The 19,298-nt window shown below is 43.1% G+C and overlaps 1 protein-coding gene across 1 annotated transcript in view; it reads left to right on the forward strand.

Moving 5' to 3' along the window:
- LOC119211365 (protocadherin-1-like) overlaps positions 1-19,298 on the forward strand; it is a 67,388-nt gene that overhangs the window by 10,825 nt on the left and 37,265 nt on the right.

Below are 19,298 nucleotides of genomic sequence, written 5' to 3' on the forward strand. Positions count from 1 at the left end.
TTTCACCTTTTTGTCACTGTGGGTTCACATGAAGGAGCATTAGTGTGTATCAAGAGGAGTTAATCAGCTGATCATTACGGTGGGCGTGACTGTGAATTCATTGAGTTATGTTGTTTTTTCTTTGGTCTCCTTGGCGGTTTTACTCCGGACCGGAATCGAGCGGCACAGAGAGCTTCCATCCGGTTCAGAACCAATGTTTAGACCCGGTAGGGGGGCGTGGGGGGTTGCGCTCCTCCACGTTTAATTCTGCCGGGTTTCAGCTGTTTGCACAGATTAACGGCATTAACGCTGTTGCTTGTTTTACCCAGAGTGCCTTGCTCTACTCTATTTAATGTACAAAAAGAGGGAGGTTTTTTTGTTATGTTTTTGTGATGAAAATTAAAAACGTGCACTGTGAAAAAAAGTTGACAATCACCTCTTCGGACTGTACAGATACAAGTATTTGTTGTTAATTTGTTTATTTGTGTGTGTGTGTGTGTGTATGTGCTTAACAAAGAGCATTACTAAAGACATTTGTGTACCAAAGACTCTCACACACATACACACACACACACACACACACCTGCGATGTGTCATCACCGCGATGTTCACAATGTGGTTCTTGTTTTCGTCGCAGTGGCTAACTTCCTGTTAGCATTAGCAACCCGCTAGCCAAATCAATTTCACGACGTCACACACATGTACGTTGGTTTTGTTTGTTTTTACACCTCAAAAGCAGATTTTTATCTCAATAAAACGTGTTGCTTTAAAATGCTAAAGAAGTGGCGCTCTCTGTGCATTTACTGTGGGGGGGGGGCTACGAGCACGGGACTGGGAGCAGTTGGAAAGAAGCAGCGTGTGACCATCTTCACTCTCATCTTCAGAATATTTATTTATTATTGTGACTGTTTGCAGGAAGGTAAACAAAAACAAGCAGCAGTAATGTGGATAAGTGGAAAGGAGAGCATTAACATTTAGAGAGCGATGCTAATGGTGCATAAATAATGTAACTCTACTGTTGTCTATTCATCTATTAATGGATAGAAACATTGTTGATCCAGCACCAAACACAATGGATAAAATATATATACAGTCTGTTAATAAGTTTAGGCAATTTCCCATATAATAAATGTATTTGTGAGATATTTAGTTATTCTTCTGCAATGAAAGAATACGGATTAGCGTATTTAAATTCATGTGGCGAGCTGAAGGTCGTTGGTTTGAACCCCCCAAATGTAGCATTAGCATTGAAGGCTAAGCTATTTGTACGGTAGCTATTCAAAATAACACTGGCTAGGTGGATGCTAGCTATTAGTATAATGGATGCACAGGCTAGTAAGGGTAATGTATGTTATTAAGACATATTTGTCCCTTCCTGTCGCCTCGCCTGGAGGACAGACTGCGTAACACCAGCGCTGTCTAATTTAAAACGTGTCATTGAAGGAAACCAGTGATGATGACTTCCTGTTGGACAAAATACAAACCTGTTAGCAGCTGCCTACCTGTTGGTATGTCACCTCCCCCCCCCCGCCCCCGCCCCGCCCCCACACACAGACACACACACACTTCAGACTTTGAACCTGCAGTGAACAACACACAGAAAGATCAAAACAACTCTGGACGGGCACCGAGCCCAGGTCAAAGGTCAAATATCACTCAGAAGCCAGTTATTAGCAGTTGAAAGGAAGCGGTCAGAGGTCAATGAGGCCCCCATACCCCCCATCTTCACAAGTCCACATTAACAGTCCAACGGCGTCCTTTCTCACTTTTACGCTGACCGGCTCGTGGGTCTCCATGGAAACACAACGACCCGTGTGTGTGTGTGTGTGCTGACTCATAGTAGAGTCCCCCCCACTCCATCCAATCTGGAACAATCCCTGCTTCTGTGGAGCGCTTTGCCCTTTGAATAAAGTGTGTCTGTATGTGTGTGTGTGTGTGTGTGTGTGTGTGTTGGAAGTCAGTTTTGTGTGTGTTTTAAGTCAGTTTCTATAAGACATTTGTGTTTGTTAACACGCACACACACACACACACACAATTTGCACTTAAACAAGAGAAAAGCTCAAAGTGTTTCCCTCTTCGGTTGTTGATTCAGACGGGGGGTGGGGGGGGGGTGAAGCATTCCCACCAAAAATGAAGGGGGGGTGTATCCCTCCACCCTCCTCTCAGTTGACCGTGAGCGTGTTTCTCTCAGTATTTGTTAAAGAGGTGCATGCTGGGAAACACCAGTGTGCCTGGGCGCGCCCTTGGAAGTAACAGGAAGTGGATTTTGGGAGCCGTTTGTTGATCTGATGACAACTTAAGTTATCATCATCATCACCGTCTTTATCTTTATTATCTTTATCACCACTCGTCATTGATTGTTTTAGGACCAGCTGTTAAAAATACTTCCTCATCCTGCAGCTCACTAATAATAAAACAAGCTTTTTGTCTTCACAAGATACCAAGAGCCTTTTGGTTCCTGTTTCCTATGGTAGTTCATGGTACCCAGATGATACACTCATTAGTTTAGCCCCCTACCTTTATTTCAAACATGTGTTTGTTTAACAGTTTTTGACTGATTCAAAAGATCAGCCAAACTACTTTATGTTAAGCAGCAATTAGCTGATTAGATAGCACGCTAACGCTAGCATAGTGAGCAGCGGTAGCGTTAGCACGCTAACTTTAGAATACTGAGCCGTGGAAGTGTTAGCACACCAACGCTAGCATAGTGAGCAGTGGTAGCGTTAGCACGCTAACTTTAGAATACTGAGCCGTGGAAGTGTTAGCACACCAACGCTAGCATAGTGAGCAGTGGTAGCGTTAGCACGCTAACTTTAAAATACTCACCCGTGGAAGTGTTAGCACACCAATGCTAGCATAGTGAGCGGTATTACGTATACGTAAAGTATTACCTATAAAAATTAAAATGTCTCTTCTGCACGAACCAAAACACAGGAAGCATTTCTGTAACTAAAGAATGAAACGTTTTTCTTCTGTTTCTTTTATTAATAATTTCACTCTGTTAGCAAAGAGATAACAAATACATACATTACTAGACAAACAAGTCTAACGTGTAATAGTTTGATACTTTCAGGTTGTGTGTCTGTGTGCGTGTCTGTGTTCTACAGGTTTGGACAAGAACAGGTGAAGATACCTGCTCACAGAGGTGGCTTTGTGACACAAACACACACACACACACATTCCTGGACAGCAGCATCATTTAGCATGACGTAATCCTGTGTGTGTGTCTGTAAACTAGGTGTGTCACACAGGTATGTCTCTATCGCACAAGCAATGTCAACATTACATTACCTGTCATTTAGCTGACGCTTTTATCCAAAGCGACTAACAATAAGTATATATATCTTCATGTGGAGCCAGATTTAAAAAACAAACACAGAAAACATAATCAATTTGTTGATGTGTCGCTTTCCCCAGTTTGTGTGTGTTTGTGTTGCCACCTGCTCCAATAACACAAGTAAAGTGGAATGGAATCAGGCCTGAGGCTTCACACACACACACACACACACACAGAACTCAACAGGCGAGTGACAGTGATGGAGGAACAGAAGGAGGAAGAGGAGGAGATGAAGTACCAAACATCATGGGTGTTAGTTGTTTGTTTTGTTTATATTAAATACAAGGCCGGTAGCAGGTGGTGTGACACACAAACACACACCTTCAGGCGGGGTCAGAGGTCAGAAACACACACACACACACACACTGTTCAGATGCTGCAGATGAGCGGAGTGGAGTAAAATCACATGAAATATGAACACTGAGTCTGGTAGAGATCTATATTGTTTGATAGGAGTCAGTGAAGAAGACTCCTTCAAGGCTTCATCAGACGCTACGTTAGGATGCAGCATCACCACTAGTAGTCCATGCATGTGTAGTAGTAGTAGTAGTAGTAGTGTGTAGTAGTAGTAGTAGTAGTATTAGTAGTAGTTGTGTGTAGTAGTAGTATTGTGTAGTAGTTGTAGTAGTAGTAGTAGTAGTAGTGGTAGTGTGAAGTGGTAAAGGATCTTCTATTAAAGTGTACAGTCACCACTTTCATCTTCATCATCATGATCATTATCATCATCATATTCACAATGAAGACAGTGAGAGGTGCTCAAAAGCTGCAGAGGAGAAGTAGAACTTGAGTTATATTTAGAGACTGATGTGTGTACATCTGTCTGTTAGTGTGTGTGTCTCACCGGACACACACAAACACACACACACTTGCTCTGCAGGGTCCAGGGAGTCTATGACTGAGGTGTGTGTGTGTGTTGGTTAGTGTGTCTCTCTGTTAGTGTGTGTGTGTGTGTGTGTTGGTTAGTGTGTCTCTCTGTTAGTGTGTGTGTGTATGTGTGTGTTGGTTAGTGTGTCTCTCTGTTAGTGTGTGTGTGTGTCTCTCTGTTAGTGTGTGTGTGAATGTTGGTTAGTGTGTCTCCCTGTTAGTGTGTGTGTGTGTGTTGGTTAGTGTGTCTCTCTGTTAGTGTGTGTTTGTTAGTGTGTCTCTCTGTTAGTGTGTGTGTGTGTTGGTTAGTGTGTCTCTCTGTTAGTGTGTGCGCTCAGTGACCAGATGTTGGGTCTCTAAACCTCTAAACTTCAGATCTGTTTTATTTATTTATGTCTGTTTCTTTGAGGTTATAAATGAATCTGTGTTGTAAAATAATAACAACAACACATTTGATTGGGAACAATAATAATCAAGACATGAGTTGGTCGTCCTCTCTGGATTAGAGGCTGGTCCTAATCTCTGGAGGCTAAATTAGAGGATTGAGGTTAGATGTTAACAAGCAGCTCCACAGCTGCAACTTCTTCTTCTTCTTCTTCTCCATCTTTTTGATCCTTGAATGTTTTTCTGTTAAAGAAAGAAGACGAGTGCTTCCTGCGCCAGTTTATGAGACAATCCTTTTTCAAAGTTTAGGATGGTCTCCTCATTGAGGGTGAATCAATGAAAGATTCTGGGTGTCAAATATATAAAAGTATATAAAATGTTTGCCTGGAGGAAACGTCTATAGTTCACCTTGTGGCGCAGGAGGCGGAGCCTCCATTAGCTGGTCAATAAAGTTGTAAAAACCCACCAGGTCTTAAAGGATAAATATGTTCAAACCTGAATTTGGGGAGGAAAAAAGGTATTTCAAAAACGTTTTTACCATAAAAGCAGATTAAAATCAGTTTTAAAAATAACAAAAAAAAAGTGACCCACTTTTAATCTATAATCTCTGGTTTGAAGGTTTGTTCTGAGATAAGAGACACACACTGTACTAGTGTGTAGATGCTTGTTTTTTATCGGACACGTTCATACCTCATGTTTCCTCTCACGTGAAGGAATGATGGCATCCACCGCTCGCTGCTTGTTGATACAGTTATCTGTATCTGATCGGTATCGGTATTGATCTCCTCTCAGTCACGCACACAACAGGAGGAACTCAGGTCACATGGGAGCAGACATGTTGAGACACACACTGTGTGTTAGACAGGTAAAGCCTCTGTAGGTACCATCTCCTCTCCGTGGCGTCTCCTTATTTGAGGTCGCAGGTGACCACTCCCCTTCCATAACAACTAAACACATGGCGACTCGGCGTGTCGCTGGAGTGGCTGCTGGGTAGTTTGCTTTGACACATCCGCCTGAAATCGTCCAAAACCCTGTTTTAAGAGTATTTTACATGGTGTTGTGCTTTACATTATTCATGGTAGTTTAATTAAAGATGAAAGAGTATTTCTACACACTACACAATCAGCAAAACCAATAATAATTCAAATATAATACAAAATATTAATCATTAGTAGTAAAGATGTTAAAAATATGCCTAATATTGAACTAATATTGAACTAACCAGTGACAATAAAGTGAAAATGTATGAAGTCATGAGGACTCGTTGAAAATACGAGTCCCTGCCTCCAGCTCATCAATTGGTCGGATCCTCGCACACCCATTGGCTGATTGGTTAGATCACTAAGCTAGGATCTGTTTAATACATCGGCAGGAGGCGGGCGCTGAATAATTGAAATAATTGAATCACTTCCCTTCGCCTAATTATCCCCCTGACTGTCGTTGTTAGCATGCTAGTTCTTATCTTGTTGGTTACCAGGTTAATTACAGGGTGGGATTTGATTAGTTAGAAGCTTAGTTACATATTGTTTGGCCTGGTAGCATTTTAGTTAGCAGGCTAATTAGGTGAGCTAGTTAGCTTGTTAGATATGCTTTCAGTGATTACAGCACTTAGCTGTAAACATGCGTTATCTAGCATGCTAGCTGTGTGACGAGTTGGATGCTGGTAAGCATGTAAAACATGGCCTCTCTGCTTATTGACTAAAAGTACGTCATTAACTGTGTCACAATACACATGAATGAACGTGTGTGCGTGTGTTAGTTTAGCGATTGGCCTCGGTATGAGTGCGGCCTCAGAGGGTTTATTACAGTAGGACACCGAGAATGGTGCTTACTTACTTTACTGTAGTGTGTGTGTGTGTGTGTCATGATGTCTCACTTAATGTGTGTGTGTGTGTGTGCGCATATTCATGGTATTCATGGTATTTAAAAAATAAAAAACATAAGAAGAGTTAGTTTGTTTGGTTTCTGAAAGGAAAACAGAAACAAGGGAAGATGACCGTCAGATTTAAATAAGTTAGAAGTTAGCAGCGGGGCTCATTAACTTTGCATGAGCTCTGGTTTCTGGGCGACACACACACAATTCTACACACATACAAACAGAAGCACTGAGCAGAATCCTCTTTGCCATCATCGTTATTCTCAGGAATGTTTGTCCACCTTTTGTCGGGCACCCGTGACTTTTAACCTTTGACCTGTGAGCCGTCGGTGAGCTAAAAACTGGGTTTTTTCTTTTGCAAATGTGGAAAGTAGAATAATTCGTAAACTATGGTCCATTTAGAGTCACACAGACCATGAAGCAAGGGATGCTTTAGGGCGGGGTAACATGCTGATTGACAGGTCTCTAACAGAGCGGCATAAAGTAACAGTCAAAAGGTTGGACACATTTACTAAATGAGTCTCTCTACCTTCTCTTCGGTTTGGTCACTTCCTGTTCATTGAAAAAAAAGTGAGCCTGAAGCTTCAAAACACCAGTCCACCAAACAATGTCCACAATTAATTATGTTATTTATTCATGCGAATCCATGAAACCTGAGACGTTGACTGTGCTTTATTTTCACAAATGTAGCCCTTCAAAGTTCACCAAAGTTTAAAATAAGTTAAAAGGCGGCGCCTCACTTCCTGGGTCAATGAGAACATTGAAACGGGTGCATTGTGAAATACAGAGGATGCACAGCGTTAGCATTCCTCACCACTGAGCTGTATATCTTGAACAACAGATGTGAATCCCAAACAGGAAGTGGTCTCATCTCAACTTTGACCTTGCTCCTGTTTGTCACCGCTGTTTACAACTGATGAATATGGAACGTCGATCCTCCTCAGTAAACTCACGTCATCGATTGTTCCGACTCTCAGTAAACTCTGCAGCGCTGTGAGCAAACGCCGCCATCGACCCGTCCTTGTGAGGAGTCTGATGTGTGAGGGGGGGCTAGGCAGGGTGACATCATCCAGCTGGGTACTTCCTGTTTCCCAGGCGTTTTGTTTCAGCAGCAGCCTCTCGCATTTACAATGCTAATGTTAGCCTAATGTTAGCCTGTTAGACTTGCGATTGTAGCATTAGCTATGCTAAGCAATGTGTTAGCACTCTTTGTCATCTCCTGTTTTTTATTTTGTTTAAAATAATAGTATTATGAATTCTGTTCATTCCTAATTATCATAAAATTCAGGTGGAATAATATATAACACTAGAAATATATAATTTATCTAAATGAAAATATAAGGAAAAAAACATTCAAATAACAAAATCTATTGTCGGGGTAAATGCTACATGATCCCCTCTGTTTTACAGTATTTATGCTAAGCTAAGCTATCTGGCTGTAGCTTTTACCCAAATACCCAATGCAAAGCTGGACATCATTTGGGAATTGAACCGGCTACCTGCTGCAGCTTATTGATCTCTGATCAGGCCGCCACAACTGGGTTAACATGGAAACCAGGACACACTCTGGACCCAGGTTTCTGGGTTAATCAAGCGCACACACACATACAAGCAGGGTAGGAAATCTACGTATTGTTTAGGGGGCAATTTTTGCATTATAAGAAAATGAAACTTGTGAAATAACATTTGACCTTTGTTAAAAAATATATATACTTAGGCTTCCTGTATATGCAATTGTCATTCAATTGCAGTAATAACACTATTAGTCAGTAGTCTACTGATACACACAAGTGTTTTCTTAGAATTTTTGAACGAAAAACAACAAGACTTGAATAACATAAATAAGACTTGAAACAGCTGGACCATTCTGCAGAACGTTGTCTTTGCATCCGATTCATAGCTTCCACAGTTGTCTTTGTTATGGAGATGATTACCTCACACTTCTGTAAAAACAAAGAACAATACATATAAACGTTGAACCGTCAACTACAGTCTCAACTAATTGTATTTTTCCCAAATAGAGTATTGTTTGTTAACCACAAGTTGGCAGTAGGAGGAGTTGGCAATCATCTCTCACTGACTGCACTCAGTCTAACGTTAGCTAACGCTAGCTAGCAAGCCTTCGTAGCTAACGTTAAATAGCTAATTAGAGCTAGCTAACGTCAGCTAGCTAGCAAGCCTTCGTAGCTAACGTTAAATAGCTAATTAGAGCTAGCTAATGTTTTGATGATTTAAGTTAGCTAACTTAAATCATTTAAAATAATGAATACTTAGTTATCACTCACCGTAGGCGATGGTATGTTGCTCTATCTTCTGGTTACAAAGGGACACGTATTTCGTATGTTTTCTTTGCCCTTGATAAAGTCAGCAGAAGAATTCGTGGTGCTGGTTGACAACAACGTTGGCAGTTTGTTGTTGCCAAGTTCGAGTTGCTCGAGTACCTTGCAAAAACTGCTGCTGGGTCTCTGGTTGTCCTCCTCCACAGACGTGAAGCTCTTTTTTGATGCACGGAACATCAATCAAGGTGAGAATCAAAAGCGTGTATTTTAATTTAGGCAAACTGTCATTATTATTAGAGGACATTTTGAGGCCATTGCTCCTCTCCTAGTGATGTCAAGGGCAAACTGATGTTTCTTCAATTTTGCCATTTGCCCTCGTGTATTTCTGACGCTGAAACACACACACACACACACTGACACACTGACAGAAGAACAACACACTAGATGAGTGACACGTATTTGGGAGCCTCGAGGGGGAAATCGAACATTGAGTGTGTGTGTGTGTGTGTGTGTGTTTTTGGGTTCGTAAGAGATAAAACACCATTGACAAACTAATGGAGGGAAATGTGGGTGTGTGTTTCTACAATGGAGAATGCTGTGGGTCGATCATGTTGTTTTCCACACACACACACACACACACAGCAGGTCAGAGCGGGTGTGTGTGCGTGAGCAGATATCTGATTGAACCTTTGATGTTGTCATCCAACCGGGGCAGGAGAATACTGAGCATTCTCAGTAACTGTGTGTGGTTGTGTTTTTTACCCTGTAAAGAGAGTTTGTTGTGGGTTATTAATTGTTGTTATAAAGTTATAACCAAGACCCAATCTCAACACACTTAAGACAACTAGCTCCGACCGCCGGGCGCTCCGTGATGACGTGTGAAAATGAAATATGCCGCCTGCTGAAGAGCAACGTGGGAATGTTATGGAACACTGGTATGAACGGTGTGTGTCAACTGATACCGTAAGGAGAGCTTATACTATGACTCATTTGTAGATTTGGTGCTTTAGACAGAGTTTAGTCCATCAGGGCCCAACATAAGGGTCAGGTTCCCCCAGAGGGTCACACGATGAATCTGAGGGCCCGTCAACGGATCAATGGTGAAAATCTGATCGTATCTGATCGAATCGTTTTTCTCCTTCTAGAAACAGCGTGTTTTTAGACCTTCGGTATTTCCACCTCAGTGAAGTGTCTAGATACCTGATCTGAAAAGCCTCAACGAGGTCCGTTTAGGATTACTCTTTCTCTGTGGGGTCAAAGGTCGCCTGGTGTGGCTCTGCTGCACATGTTCCTGGTTATCTCCCAGTTAACATTTCCTGCGGCCACCAGGTGATAGGTGATTGATGAGGGCCTCTTTTTCAGTTCTCCTGCTAATGGACTCTTCCCACTCATGACATTGGTTGTTTCACACTTTTCTCGCTGTTTCTCCTCTTGCTCACCAAGGAGGGATATGGGAAGGTTTTTCTTGGAAGTTTGTCTTTTAATTGTGGGGGTGGGGGGGCAGTCCCTCTCAGACACAAAAACTCGCCTTTCCACGTCCACCAAAATGAAAACAGGAAGTCAGAAATGAAGTAAAGTAGTAACGCCCACCTTTGTCTTATGTGACATTACATTAGTTATTATGTGTCATGTAGCTTTTATCCAAAGCCACTTACAATAAGAGCATTTCAACCATAAGGAAACAAACTCCAAGAAACACGAAAGTTGCAGTTTCATCAAATAAGCCGATGTACAACTTGTTATAGATAAGATCCATTATAAGTCCAGTTTAAGGTCTACAGTGTGTTAGTGTTTTAGTGGAGGTTTAGTGTGAAGAGGTGTGTCTTTAGTCTGAAGATGTGAAGGCTCTCTGTGGTCCTGATGTCATCAGAGAGCTCCTTCCACAATTTAGGAGCAGGACAGCAAAGAGTTGAGATCTACTCGAGTGTCTTGATCTCAGTGAGGGAGGAACAAGCAGCTTGATGTTGGGATGGAGGGTTTCACCATGTCCTGGATGGAGACTGGACCCCATCCATTCACAGCATGCTACGTGAGCACAGATGCTTTGAAGTGGATGAGGCAGCCACTGGTAACCAGTGAAGAGAGGAGGAGGAGTGGAGGAGTGTGGGAGAACTTTGGAAGGTTGAAGGTGAAATTGAAACATTGACAACAAAATAGAATTAACGTTTTAGGTTTCTTTCAGATGTCCTTTATCTCTACCTTTTATTTGGACTCAACAGGGAAAGGGGAGGGGCTGATGAGCTGTCAATCGGATGACCGTCCAATAGCTGACGAGATGCTGCGTATGAAGGATGTGGGCCGGGCTTAACAAGAAATCTCTTCTCCAAACAAACCGTATTATTTTACCCTGCCAGGAAAACAAGAATGTGTGTGTGTGTGTGTGTGTGTGTGTGTGTGTGCGTGCGTGTGCGCGTGCATGTGTTTGTGTGTGTGTGTGTGTCTGTGTCATTAAAACGAATGAAAAGGCCCCCAGAAAGCTGCTTGTTAATTATCCAATTTAATCTGATGAAATTGAAACTTGAACCCCACAAATGAATTAATTATCCTAATTGTTGCTGCATATGTGTGTGTGTGTATATGTTTCCTACTTAATTAAGTGGCAAAGACATTTCTGCATCCAAAGAAAGGAATAAATTACAAAAGTAATGATGATTTATGAATTAAATATATAAATTATATCAGAGGAACAAATCTGCTTAGGGGTCGTTTTGTTTTTTTACCTTCTGGAAGAAGCAGAATCATCAGACACCAACTGGTACGACCCGGGATGAAGAGGGTTCGTTAACAACCTTTTAACCCCCAATGTACTTCTATAGTCGTGATGTTGTGGTCCACGGCTCCGCTGACACACGCTCTAATGAGCTGCTGGAAGGTGACCAGAGGGGGGGTGTCGGAGATCGCATGCCGATGGGGGGGTTTCAGAGGTCACAGAGTCTGATCGTTCAGGCATTGTTTAAATATCAGTAGTTATTAGTACAATTACTCTGTAGTCGTATTCAGTCTGTACACACAGACACACATGTGCATCTGTCTCAGTGCTTGTCTTTCTGTCTCTTTGCCTGTCTCCCTGTCTCTCTGTCTGTCTGTCTCTTTGCCTGTCTAACTGCCTGTTTTCTTTTGTCTCTCCTTCTGATTTAAATGTGGCTGCATGCAAACTTGAAGTCACGACCACATGCTGCTTTTACGTCTGGCACCAACTGCCCCTTATTACCCCCCCACCATGCCCCTCCACCAACTGGTTTCCTTTGGTGGATGATTGAGGCCTTTTGTGTCCCAGCAGGAGAGACTCCTCTTCCTCTTCATCCTCCTCTTGACCTGAGTTAGCATTGCTTAGCTGTAGAGTAGAGTAACGAGCTAACAGACAAGCAGCCGTGTTAGCATCGCTAGGCTAAGGACGACAGTGAGGTTTCATTTTAAATAGAAAGGAGTGTTGCTGACACACACTCACACACGCAGTTCTCTCCTCCTGATTCTATTTTTTCCCTCCGAGCAGTCAATAAAAATCAGCTTCACGTCCAAAGAGAAACTCCTTAAACATAATTGAGCACATCCATTGTGTGAAGCAGCAGCTTGTACATTATTGGTGATGAAGTTATTGATCACTTATTCATTAATTCATGTTTTAATGAGACTTGTCCCATGAGGGCCACTGCACGTTTTCAAACCTGTGCCGGCTGTGATCATCATCTGTGACCAAATACACTGTCCCTTTAAGAGCACGCTGAGTCATGTGACCCCCAGATAACGGGCGTAGCTTAGCATAGCATAGCTTAGCATAGCATAGCTTAGCATAGCTTAAGTGAAAAATGGCACAATGTCTGCAACACTATTACAAATATTACAAGTCCATAAAAATAACTGCATGTTGTTTTAAGTGGATCCAGTTGTCTCTTTGGCTCATGAATATTCATTACCTTTGCAAAGCGATGCTAATTTATACGAACACACTGTGACTGGAGCAATGAAGAAAAAGGACACCTCGTATTTAAGGAGAACACAAACAGTGTGTATGTTTCTGCTTCATATCCAGTCCAACCGGTCTGTTGTTTGGGTTTTTAGTGGCGTTAGTGTCCCGTCTGAGCGAATAGTGAGTGGCGTTTCCATGGCTACGACTTTAAAGCCGTGCACAGTTCCAAAATGGGCCTCCTGCCACTCATCCATTTATATTTGTAAAATAATATATATACGTAGTTTTGAAGCCTCCACCAGCTGCAGGGGGACTTTATATTTGTACCATTGATTGGTTTGTATATTGATTATTGATTACATCCTCGTCATCATCATGAGTTTTGGAGGTTAAACACAAAAAATACACAAAGAGCCCATCGAGGAGAGCAACAGGTGAAGTGATCGTCTGTTGTTATGGAAACAAGGCCCCCCCTCTCCCCCCCCCTCCTCTCCGTGTAAAGCGCCTCAGGCAGAAGCTCCTCTCCTCACACGGACAAACCTGAACAAAACATCTTCTGACTTTCATCTTTGGAAGAAGAGGACCGGTGTGACTGTGAAGATTAAAACCTTCCATCTGAACTAACTGAACGTATTACTCTTCATTTATTTCTGAATACACAAACACAGTTAAATAAAGATTTGATATTGTTTTCGGATATAAAACTGTTAAGATTTCTCCTCATCTGTTGTTATCTTACCGATGTTTACCGAAGCTTCATTGAAAGCTGCTGGATGGAGAAATAGAGATCATGAAGCCTGTGACAGCTGTAGGGTCCGGCGGGTGGGGGGGACGAAATAGGGAGGAAGAATAGGAGATTTGTCCTTTCCTTCCTTTACATCCTTCTTCCCTTCCTTCCCTCAGTGGTGGAGGGAAATAATCTCTATTTCATCTTCTTTATAGTTTCTTCCTAGATCAAACGTTACAAATCCTTCCTACAATCCTCCCCTTCCTCCTACGTTCCCTCTCTCCTAAGCTCCCTCCCTCCTATGTTTCCTTCTGGATCAATACGTGAGCACAAGGTTCCTTGAGGACGAACGGCCCAAATTGGACTTCATGGAAATACAATCTGTCCCCGAAAAAAAAGCTGCTTTAGCATTTTGAGTTCTGTCAACTAAACCTGAAAGAGCAGCGTCAGCCAATCAGGAAGCATGTGTGTCTGTGTGTGTGTGTGTGTGTAGTGTGTAGCTCTCTACGTCTGGTGGGCACATTACTGTATTGGACCCCCCCTCGTTAAGGGACATCCTTGCGTTGGAGGAAGGAGTCGCTCTGCGCCTTAAAGCAGGTGCACACACTACACACTGCTGTTCACACCTTGTGTCAATATTAGTCTGTTTGCACATGGCGACCTTTGACCTGCACTGCTTCATCGGCTGGGGAACCAGCATATGGTTGGACAGGAGGAGGGGGGGGCACAGTAGTGTGAAAAAGAAAGAAAAGGTATACAGTGGAGGAATGAGAGGAGGAGGGAGGAAGAGAGAAAAAAAGACAAAGTAAAGGAGTAGGAGGAAGAGGAAGAAGAGGAGGAGGAAGAGGAGGAGGATAGAGAAGAGAGAAGAAGATGAATTGGTCGTCATGGAGGAAGAGATCATTTATGAGATAAAAGGAGTTGTGAAGGTGTGAAGGAGGGCCAAGAGAAAACAGACATATTTAAAGAGCTTCACTTCATTTACACATCTGGATGCAGTGTGTGTGTGTGTGTGTGTGTGTTTAGAGCCAAACGTTTGAATGTGAAAGCGACGGGATGAAGGTGTCATTCACAGCTCAGTGACAGAGAGACGTGCGTGTGTGTGTGCGCGTGCGTGTGTGTGTGTTTGTGTGTGCATGTGTGTGTGTGTGTGTGTGTGTGCGTGTGTGTGTGTGTGTGTGTGCATGTGTCCTGTTTGAAATTCAGCTCGTCTGTTTTCGGACTCCATCCAAGAAATCCAGGGAAAGAAGGAGAGCAGATAGCGACTCAGTTTTATGTGACAATCGAGGTACTTGTACATGACTCTAGTACATCTTAATACTTCCACTACATCCATCTGACAGAGTACTGCTCAGAGTACACATTATGTGGCTTGTTCCTTTGCGGGTAGATGATGGTGATAAAACATGGAAAACATTTCTTCTATGTATTTTTTGCTGATACATAGATACTTTTACTGTAACACAGTTTTACATGAAGTATTCTCAGTGTGGTGTCACTACTTTTGATCATTCCTTTGCATATGCGTGTAGGCTAAAAGTAGACTCCTCTGGTCCCAAAGACGTCTTTAGCCCTCTAACAGCAGAGCTAAACACTAAGTCCAGCCCCGGCTAATTGTTAGGACAACTTCTCCCATCTTTAACCTGTCCTTCTGTCCTCTGGGGGGACGGACAGCAGATTTCTTATTTAACATCAAAGGGAGATGAAAAAAATATATAAAGAACAAAGAAAAAGTTTCCTGTGAGCCAAACCTCCTTTTACTGAAGATCATCTGCTGGTGTGTGTGTGTGTAACAAAAGGCTCTGCAGACAGCCATTAAGGAGAGAAGTTAACGGGCTCCATAAAGACTTGTTTGTGTACTTATTTCCGTGTGACAGGAGGACGCTGTCATGGCGATGGGGCCGTGAGGTTTAACACTTACACTTGAGTTTGAATAATGTGGTTGAGTAAGTCAGATATTTATTTAGATTTTAAATTTAAAACACAAACTCAAAAATACAAATTAATACATTCAATACAATAGTTGTTCACAGCAGGTTAAGGGAGCACCTCTTCACTTCAACCTAAACGTGGTAGAACTGTATCAGGACTTCATCTGAACAATCAGCAGACTCTTCTTAAGTTGTGGTGCTAAATATTTCATAGTATCATAGTAATTGTGTTGAGGTCATAACAAGCCGGATCGTAAATGATTGATTAGATGTAATACGACGTGATCGAAAAGCTTCAACTCTTAAAAGTTACAGAATAATTGATAATATTTGTTGGATTAATGGAAAATTCAGATGGTTTACACACACACACACACACACACACACACACGGTTCTCCTGCAGTGGGACTATAACCTTTATTTTTTCCTCCTCGGTCTCATCCATTGTTGTCTGTGTGTGAATGTGTGTGTGGGGGGGGTTTCAGTTCCTGAAACCGGCCTCGGCTCATCACTTCCTCTCTGTTTTATTTTAAAGGCTCTCTCCAGGAAGTAGCCATGTCCCCCCCACTGACATCAGGAGTTAGTCAGTTCAGTAAGAACTTCATTCAAGTCGTTTCAGGGGTTTTAAATATCTTTGAATTCATATTATTTCATTTTCATTGCGTCTATTAGAATGATTTGCATACTCCATCTCTCAGCTGTGAGCACTTCCTGATGTTTCTCTGATTTATGGTCATGTGACTGCTCGATCGTGATGTCATAGTTCCACTGAGGAGTTTAGATTATTTTTTACAGAATCTGATTAAAATTAAAGGGAGGGGACCCAGGACGGAGCCCCGGGGTACTCCAGTAGTAAGAGGACAAGGTTCCAACACAGATCCTCTCCAAGTTACCCGGTACCAAGTTCCTGAAGGGAGGAGATAAGGATCTGGTGGTTTATTGTGTCAAATGCAGCAGAAAGGTCCAGAAGGATGAGGACAGAGGAGAGAGAGGCTAAAAGTAGAGACTATACTCAAAACGTCTACATGAGGTAACGCTGCGTTCTCTGTTGTGTCCAACAGGGGGCGACTCCTCTGGTCCCAAAGACGTCTTTAGCCTGCTAACAGCAGAGCTAAACACTATAACCGCCGCTAGCGCGTGCTAAAGTCCAGCCCCGGCTAATTGTTAGGACAACTTCTCCCATCTTAAACCTGTCCTTCTGTCCTCAAACAAAAGGCTCTGCAGACAGCCATTAAGGAGAGAAGTTAACGGGCTCCATAAAGACTTGTTTGTGTACTTATTTCCGTGTGACAGGAGGACGCTGTCATGGCGATGGGGCCGTGAGGTTTAACACTTACACTTGAGTCTGAACAATGTGGTTGAGTAAGTCAGATATTTATTTAGATTTTAAATTTATATCAAAATATTAGGTCCAGAAGGATGAGCACAGAGGAGAGAGAGGTGGCTCTAGCTGCGTGGAGATGCTCTGAGACAGCGAGGGGAGCAGTTTCTGTGGAGTGTCCCGCCTTGAAGCCTTACTGATGGGGGTCAAGGAGGTTGTTACGTGGTGGAGATAGGAGGAGAGATGGTTAAAGATGCACCTTCAAGAGTTTTGGACAAAAAGGGAGGAAGAGAGACCGGTCTGTTTTCATCAGAAGGGTTGAGGGTGGGTTTCTTCATTCTATTGTATATTAATGTATACTAGTGTATACTAGTGTATATTCATGTATACTAATGTATACTAGTGTATATTAATGTGTACTACTGTATACAAGTGTATATTAATAAGTACTACTGTATACTAGTGTATATTGACACACAGTACACATTTTTCAGAGCAAAAACAAACCGTCTGAAATTAAAACTAAACCGCTGACCTTTCAGAGCCTTTTGAATCCCTGCAGCTGATCCACCCCCTCACACACACACACACACACACACACACACACACACACACACACACACACACACACACACACACACACACACACACACACACACACACACATACACACACACAGATCAGCTGCTCTGAGCTCCTGCAGGTTTTGGGGTTTAATGACTTTTCCCTGGTGGTCGGACACAGTTTGGCTTCTCAGCTGCTTCTCTGTTTTCACTGCTCCATCTTTTCTGTGCACGTTTGTGTATGCGTGTGTGTGTGTGTGTGTGCACGTGCGTGCTGGTGTGTTGTTGTGTCAGCACTGCTCCACTAGAGTGTGTGTATTTGTGTGTATTTAGTGCATGCAGGTGATTTATCTAAGTCACAGCCGACCACCTCGGTAGAATCCTAATTCCCTCCGTGAGGCTCAAAGAGACGCTGTTCATTCAGAGGAAAAGTGGGCAAGCTTCCTTCTCTCCTTCCCTTACATCCTTCTCCCTACCACCCTAGTTCCTAACCCCCCATGTACACCCCATCAGGTCCTTTTTCTGTCTCACTTTCTGGTGTGTTTGCACATTTGTTGCAACAGACGCAGATTTAGCAAAACTGTGGTTGGATGTGATTCTTTATGACAGACACACACACACACACACAGACACGCACACACACACACACACACACACACAGGCACGCGCTCGCACGCACACACACGCACGCACACACACACACACACAGAGCATACAGTGCAGATCAGAGTGTATTTTTTCCTGCTGACCATCCTTCATCCGCCTTTTGTTTCCATATGACAAACAACACAATGAAGCTCACACACACTGTGACACACACACTGTGACACATACACTGCCACACACACACACGTCTGTTATTATTCATCAGAGCCGTGTCACCTTTCAATAATAAGGTGCGATAAGGTGGAGCAGGAATTTGAGGAATGTTTTGTCGCCTTTCTACTGTAGTTCATTGGAAGCACGACACAACTTCCATTGGTTCCTTTCATTGTCTTCTTCCATCGTCTCCTTCCATTTGCTCCTCCTATTGGCTCCATCCATTGGCTCCTTCCATTGGCTCCTCCTATTGGCTCCATCCATTGGCTCCATCCATTGTCTCCCCCGATTGTCTCCATCCATTGTCTCCTTCCATTGGCACCTCCCATTGTCTCCATCCATTGTCTCCTTCCATTGGCTCCTCCCATTGTCTCCATCCATTGTCTCCTTCCATTGGCTCCTCCTATTGGCTCCATCCATTGGCTCCATCCATTGGCTCCCCCGATCGTCTCCATCCATTGTCTCCTTCCATTGGCTCCTCCCATTGTCTCCATCCATTGGCTCCTTCCATTGGCTCCTCCCATTGTCTCCATCCATTGGCTCCTCCCATTGTCTCCATCCATTGTCTCCTTCCATTGGCTCCTCCTATTGGCTCCATCCATTGGCTCCATCCATTGTCTCCCCCGATTGTCTCCATCCATTGTCTCCTTCCATTGGCTCCTCCCATTGTCTCCATCCATTGTCTCCTTCCATTGGCTCCTCCCATTGTCTCCATCCATTGTCTCCATCCATTGGCTCCTCCCATTGTCTCCATCCATTGTCTCCTTCCATTGGCTTCTCCCATTGTCTCCATCCATTGTCTCCTTCCATTGGCTCCTCCCATTGTCTCCATCCATTGGCTCCTCCCATTGTCTCCATCCATTGTCTCCTTCCATTGGCACCTCCCATTGTCTCCATCCATTGTCTCCTTCCATTGGCTCCTCCCATTGGCTCCATCCATTGTCTCCTTCCATTGTCTCCTCCAATTGGTTCCTCCTATTGGCTCCTCTAAGTCACATGGGGCATAGGATCCTTAGAGGATCTTACACATGAATAATATTGTGGTAATATTATGAAGTACTAACGTAATAATGTAGGTGTAATATGCTTTGTAGTACATTATGGATAGTGATAGTACAATATAGTGTATGAAGTATCGTTTTTTAGAGCAGCGGTGCCCACCAGGTCGTACCATCGTCACGTCATGCATGTGTGCGTGCGGGGGGGGTAGATCAGCATTAGTTGAAAAGTAGCCTGCGAGCCTGAAAAGTGTGGGCACCCTTTTCTAGAGTGAGACACCGTGTGTTACGTTACACCAGGAAGTAGCATGT

Source organism: Pungitius pungitius, chromosome 2 (genome assembly GCF_949316345.1).
Source record: "Pungitius pungitius chromosome 2, fPunPun2.1, whole genome shotgun sequence".
Lineage (NCBI taxonomy): Eukaryota > Metazoa > Chordata > Actinopteri > Perciformes > Gasterosteidae > Pungitius > Pungitius pungitius.